This window comes from Orcinus orca, chromosome 5 (genome assembly GCF_937001465.1).
Source record: "Orcinus orca chromosome 5, mOrcOrc1.1, whole genome shotgun sequence".
NCBI lineage: Eukaryota > Metazoa > Chordata > Mammalia > Artiodactyla > Delphinidae > Orcinus > Orcinus orca.
This window is the reverse complement of record NC_064563.1, coordinates 111838998-111846826: the sequence shown is the minus strand read 5'-3', so window position 1 is coordinate 111846826 and position 7829 is coordinate 111838998.

Genomic DNA, 7829 nt, shown 5'->3' with positions numbered 1-7829 from the left:
TCCCTATTCTTTTGTCTGCTTTTTTCTTTTTTCTTTTGCCATACCCAGGTATGTGGGGAGTTTCTTGCCTTTTGGGAGGTCTGAGGTCTTCTGCCAGCATTCAGTAGGTGTTCTGTAGGAGCTGTTCCACATGTAGATGTATTTCTGATGTATTTGTAGAGAGGAAGGTGATCTCCACGTCTTACTCTTCTGACATCTTGAAGCTCTTGTACCCAGTGTTTTATTTTCTTTTATTTGATCACCATTGATGTTGAATACTTATTTTACAATTGTTTTGTGACCAATAAATTATGAAGTAACTGTTTATGCTCTTCACTCATGTTTTCTTCTAAAATAATATTTTTCTTAATTGACTTAGGCAAGTTTTTAATATATTAATGAAAAAGGCATTTGTCCACTTATATGTATAATAGTTACCAATTTTCCATCCATACTTAATGTCTCTGTGTTTTTAAATAATGTACTTAATATAAGTTCATGAAAGTAATTGGATCAATCATGAAAAATTAATATGTGTACCTAAATTTGCTTGTGAAATTTTATTTTTAATTAATGGGCATAAAAATATCTTTCCTATGATGTTCTATTTGTCTCATGTTAAAATAGTTAACCTGTTTTCAAATATATTTTCTTATTTTTCACAGCCCCTATACACTTAAGTGGTTTAAGGATATAGCCTTTTGGAACAAAGCAGTCAATTTTTTTATTCTAATATGTGATTTATTAATGTTAAATCCTATTTATCTACTCCATTCTTAGTTACTCTTACTGATACAAGACTTAGCCTTATTTTTGACAGCATATTTTTTTTCTTCTCAGTTTATTTTATCTCTTCCCATTGTTGCCATTTTTATTTATTCATTTTTGTCTTGATCAGATTTCCTTTCTTACCATTTATTTTTCTTTGGTTCATTGTAAATTGTATATCAATCTTTTTTCCATCATTAGTTATGTTAGTCCACTGTTACTAGTAGTAAGTTTAAAAATTACTCAATATATCATTTTAGATAATATATTATTTACTGAACATTTGTTCTACCTCATAACCCAGCAAGTTTATATAAGAAATATTCTTTTACTCTCTTCTAACCAGTAGTTTTCATTTGTGCTTTTGTTTTGTTTTGGCCTATTTTAATAATTTTGAATTTTAATGCAAGTTATTTTCTTTGATATTTTTTCTTGCTTCATGTCTTGTCTTTTACAAATTTGGGGGGCTTGAATTAGTTTCCACTATTCCACTATCCATCAGCTTTACTGACTTCACTGGTGAATTCCTGAACCCATTAGAAAGTGAGTTTTTAATTGTTATTTATTTCTCAATTTATTGAAGTACTTATTTAAATAAATATCTCAGGAAGAGCATATAGTAATTTTTTCCTTGAATTTCTAAGATTGTTCTTATTCTGCCATCACACGTATGTGAAGACCTGGCTAGACATATATTTCTTAGTCAACTGTGAGGGTTGATTTTATGTATCAACTTGACTGGAGAATGAGGTACCTGGATATTTGATCAAATATGATTCTGGGTGTGTCTGAGAAAGTTTGTAGATAAGATTAACATTTGAATTGGTAGACTGGGTAAATCAGATTGCCTTCCCTGATATGGGTAAGCCTCATCCAATCTGATAAAGGCCTAAATAGGCTGACACTCTTCCCATGAATAAGACAGAATACCTCCTACCTAACTGCTTTGAGAGAGGATATTGGTCTTCTTTGGCCTTTGGAGTCAAACTGAAATCTCAGCTCTTCCTGAAGGTTTTCTCTGGAACTTACACCATTTATTCCGGTTCTGAGGCTTTGGACTCAGTATACATAAGCTCTCCTGAGTCTGCAGATTTTCAGACTTCTCAGCCTCTGTAATCATGTGAGTCAGTTCCTTATAATAAATCTCTTTATATATATATATATATATAAAATATGTATATATTATACATATGTGTATAGAAACTATATAGAATACATAATAGATATGTTATATCTATAACATCATAACATTATTATACTTATAACACAATAAAATAACATTATAAATTATATAACATGTATTTTATATATGTATTTAAATATTTGTTTTTCTAGAGAATCTTGAAAAACAGCATCAATTATCATCTTTTTGCCTTAAAACTCTGAAAATATTTGTCTCAATTTGTTTCTGAGATATAGTACTCTAGAAGAAGAGTCTGATTCCAATCTGATTTACTTTATCCTATAAAGTTAAATAGGTGATCTGAATTCTTGTAGGAATTTTTTTATCCTTGTTTCATAATATTTTAAAAAGCATACATCTTTATGGCAAAATAATTAGCCCATATTTATCTTCATCATCTATGGAGAGAAGCATTGTAGGTCAAGTAATATTTTAATTAATAAGCCCACTCTGAAAATAGAACAACTGATCTTTGGATCTATCTATTAGGATTGAGAGAACTTGAACACATATAATATGTTTTGAAAAAATAGAAGAGATATTGAAGACTGATTTGAGAAAAGTGCAAGGGTGAAAATGAGGTTTGGTGAAGGATGGCAGAAAGAGTAATTTATGGAGAAATACAAAAATATAAATAGAATTTAAATTAAATTAACTGTTATATATTAAAATAAGTTAAATTGTGTATGTATGTACTCTTTTATGTACATTTTATATATTTACTCATATGTATTTTATGACAACTCTTCAGAATACCTATATTTATCACTAATATTTTGTAGAGTTGATTATCTCTTCATTTATGTGATAAGTAGTGAATTCAGCTTTAAGGTTAGCACGAAGAAAGACTAGAGATATCTATGATGGGCAGTCATATATTAACTAGAACAGTTTGAAAAATTCTAAGAGTTATTTTCTGTTAATTCATTTTCAATATAAATATACAAATAGCTCAGAATTTTTTCTACTGTCATGTTGTAGGCTGAAAAATAGCCTCACCCCAAATATCCACATCCTAATCCTTGGACCCCATGTATCACTTTATATGACAAGAGGGGTCTTTCAGGTGTAATTAAGAATCTAGAGATGGAGAGATTATCCTGGTTTATCTGGGTGGGCCATAAATGTAATCACAAGTGTTCTCATAAGACGGATGCAGAGAGATGGTGGACAACGGAAGAAGAGAAGGCAATGTGAGGACAGAAGCAGAGACTGGAGTGATGAAGCCATAAACCAAAGAACGTCAGAATCTACCAGAAGCTGGAAGAGACAAAGAACAGATTCTCCCCTGGAGCCTCAAGAATGAACCAGCCCTCCTCTCACTTTGATTTTTATCCTGTAAGACCCACTTTGGAATTCTGATCACTTGAATAGCAAAATAATTCCCAGCAATAGTAAAATTAGGGGAATAACACTCTAGACAGAAAAAAAACTCAAATATACACAGCGCAAGTTGGAAATGAACCTAGCATGGTGTGGGAACAATAAAAAGAGAGACATGGCTGGAGTACATTAAATAAATGAGTGGGAGAATGTATCAGGACAAAGTGTGAGTGTTAGTCAGGGACCAGCTTGAGAAGACTTTTGTCAATCAGTGTTAGAAATCTGGATGCTTTTCCTTAGCAAAATGGAAATTTTGAAGGAAAGACAAGACAAGGCAGAACAAGACCAGACAGGAGAGGACAGGAGAAGATAAAAGAAGACAAAAGAGAAGAGAAAAAAAAAAAAAAAAGAAACGACAGTATAGTAGACATTTTAATAGTATGAACTATTGAGTTTGGAGGCAGAGAAAAGGGATGGCAACTTCAAAGGCAGTTTCAGTGGTCCAAGAAAACTTTTTGAAGTTTTATTCCTGCCTCTACCTTTGTTAGAACATGATTAGGTTAGAATATGATGTCTCTTGCTGTACCACCTGCATTGAAAATGAAACTTCAGCTTTTGTATCTTTAAAAAAGAAAAGCAAGATTAACATCTGATTTGACCATTTCATTGTCTAATTGTAATAAATAAATTCAGAAAAAGCATACATAAAATGTATATAAAAATGCAATTCCATGTGTGAAGTAACATATAAACAGGCAAATGGCACAGCTGAATAACATGGAATTTGCAGAAAGATTAAACTGACTCCTAACCTTAGGTTTGCCTCTTACCTCCTGAGCATTATGAAGAATTTAATAAACTCTGGAGTTTCAGTGTCTTAACCTATAAAATGGTAGTAATCATAATTAATTTTTTGAGTTATTTTTTGTGGTGGTGGTAGTGATAGTAGCAGTAGTGGTAATACTGCTAGTAACAATAGTATTAGTGCCATCATGCCTCTGATTTTAAAATGCTTCAGGACAGTTTGCATATAAACAAGCACTATTTGTTTTATACTCTTAAAAAAACCTTACTATACTTTCCACATTAAGAGTTTTATTGACAATTATAGCATAACTTTGACTCCAATCTAGTCCAACGCTGATTTTAATTAATAACAATGAAAAAATTGGACGTGCTTAAGCTTATTGTCCATTTGTAGGCTTGCATATTGTAAAGTAGCTTGGAGTAAAATGAAGACCTTAAATTCTGCATTCAGAGTAATAGGATTATAAGCAATATTTAAATTGATTAACACCAAATTCCCTCATCTGTAAAATGGCAATAAGATTACCTGACGGTGTTATGTGGGATTAAAACTGGTATAACTTAAAGTTCCTTGAACATTGCCTGGCATGCAGGAGATACTCAATAAATAATAACTCTTTTATTATATCTTAATCTGAACCTCACTTCCATCTTCTACTTTTACCGGAATGGTTAAAATCACTTTTATATCGAAAGGACTACATATTCCATATCTACTCTTCCTAAAGAGTGAGCTGAGTATTTATCATTCATTTTAGATCACTCTTCCAGATAAACTGGTCTTTTTGCATCTGATACAGTCTCCAAAGTATATGCATTTTATTCTAGAGATCTGAAATCTTATCAAATTCTTTATTTCCTGAAGTTTGGATTAATGCAAATATGAGCATTGAGCTTTATCTCAACTGAATTAGTAAACAATCTTTTGCTGGGCAACTAGCATCATGATTTTGTTTTTCTTGCCCCTCCAAAGAAACTGTATAAGTATTTTGTCTCTCTTTTACCTTCTATAATCTTCATGTGAATATTTGATGTAAATATGGAAATAATAACAAAAAAATGATAAATTGGTCAAAACCACTTTAAAATGTAATTTGTTTTCTTTTCATTTCCATGAATATTTTCCCCATTTGGTTTTTCTCCCTCCTTCAGTTTTTCACACTCTCTCCCATTTGATTACTTTAAATTTATTTTCATTCTTTAACAGGTCATTCTTACTGTTAATATTTGGACAAACTATAGTTTACACAAATTCCTATAGCTATGTTCCTCTTGCCATTTTTCTTTAAAAAAGTTATTTATACAACCTCTGCACTCAAAGGGATTTTGTCCCTTCTACCTCTTTTCCTATTAGTTTTCATATAAAGACACCAAGAAAAACATATTTTTCATGAAAAGCTGACTTTATCATAATTGCAAGGCAGAGCACAATCTTTTCAGTCTCATAAATGTATCAAAAAGGGCAGTCTGGCAGGATTGGTGAGATTTGGTAAAACAGACAATTTGTTAGAAAAGTTCATGAATTCATCCTTGGGACAAGTCTACAATGTTAAGAGTTAAATCAGTCCTTCTGTCATCCTGAAAAATACGGCCTTAGTAAGCTAATGTTAAAAAAAAAAAATCTGAACTCAGGCTCGCTGTTTGTTCAGTTTATCTATTTTGTGAGTTATGGTACAGTTGCTTCCAAAATTTTGGTTTCTGTTTCATTTCTCATTCCTTCTCCCTAACTCTCTTCTTCCTTCTCTGTGACAGAGACAAATACCACTACTTAATAGATGGAAAATGTAATCAAATTCATGTCTTCATTTTGATGAGCAATAGAAAAAAATCTGAAACATGATTCCAATCCAAATAGATTTTGGGAATTGCTAGTAACACTCCTAAATATGCTAAAAAAGAAAAAGCCATATTTTTAAATGATCTATCATTTAAATATATATGCTTTCATTATAAGAAGTGATGAAAACTGAGACCAAATTAAATGACAAACAATATACATAATGGAGCAAATCACGATCTGGGACTATTTTAGTATTATAACCAATACATAGTTTTGTCATGACTGATTTTTCAGAGTTTTAAATGCAGACCCTAATGGTATACTTTTAGTAAAACTACTGATTTAGTTGTTACTTTATTTCAAATCATATAGGTTGTGAAAAGAAAGAAAATTTGTGCTACAGCTTTCAAATGGAATTAGAGGAGTCTCCTTTTAGAGTAATAGATGCCATTTATTTGAGAAATATGGTTCATGAGGTTAAAGTACAGGAAGCAATGGAAGAGAATTGGATTAGAGACAAGCAGAGAAGTTTTCCCTACTTCCTCAATGTTCCTGGAAGCAGCATTAGTGCACAAGGTATTTGCTCAAAATATACAATACTCCTGGGCATGAAATATCATCCCTTTTATGTGCCAAACATAAAAAACACAACAAAACTTAAGATTAAAAACAAAAGAAACACTTTTTTTCTGTCTGAAAGCATTAAAAGTTTGTGTTTCCTTATTAGAAAACTCTGTGACTTTGCTCCATGAGAGGTCTGAAAAATAAATAAATAAATAATACACTACAAAATAAAAACTAATTTGATAAATATAAATGAGGCAAGATAATTTACTTAGATGTTATTTTGCATTTAATATTTTAGACTCTCTCTGCCAATAAGTTAGCCATAACTTTGCATTTATTTGTCTGAGAGAATTTTGCTGTCCTCATTTCAGAAGTTGGTTCAAGTTAATGATTCTTCATGTGATTTGTAAAATGTCTAAACTGACTAAACTAAATATGCTAGGAACTTCAAAGAGTAAAAGCAAAACAAGGAGAGATGTTTGGAGGAGCAGGGACGGAGAAAGAAAAACTCTCCCAAACTTGGAAGAGATCTTTGGAGAGAGGGAACTTGATAAGCATTCAGTATTGGCTCACTTGAGAGTTTTAAAGACCTCAAAACAGCTGTGTGAGGAGCTCTCTAGGAAGGCTGGGTCCTAAGCATTAAAGTGTATGATCTTGTCAATGTTCCCTGGCTCCAAGTTTGATGTGAGGGGCTGAGAATCATTGGATCTCAAGGCTAGAAAGTTAGGCATTCTCAGGTTAGCCAGGGTGGCCAAACAGAGCTTTCACAGTATGTGACAACTGAGACTTTCAAATGACTATGAAGGAAGGAAGACCTAATAACACTAAGACTGGATTTTTCACTAGTCCTAAAGGATGTGTGAGAATCACACTGGAAGTTGAGTTAGTTGTAAGATATCCCTTGTGACAAGCAACTGATACTTATACAAGACATGATGTTTTTACCTTTTGGGGAGAATGAACTCACATACAAATAGAGAACCACGAATATACAGGTAGACTTAGAATAAATGCTTAAATTTTATAAGGTGTGAAAAAGATTCTAATGTCATATCTTATGCTATGGAACATTGTTTCAAGTTCATTGAAACTAAAACACATGATGTTCTTTCTAAGCACAGAAAAAATAATGGTGTTTTGTAGTCCTTAATGACATATGAAAGGCTGCCTCTGAATGGGAAATATAAAATACTATGACAAACATCAAAATCATCCCGACGGGTTTAGGGTAAAGGTTAAATTTATTGGCCACTCCAGAAATACACTTAAACCTGGTTTTCAAATTTCCATGGAGAGCAAAATTCACTGAAAATGACAGAAGTACACGTAGTAATCTTAAATGTATTTGAAATCCACAAACTCCTAATTTATCTTTCTCCCTTACTCCTGAATAATTCCTAAGGAAATCCCAAAGCAGCATTG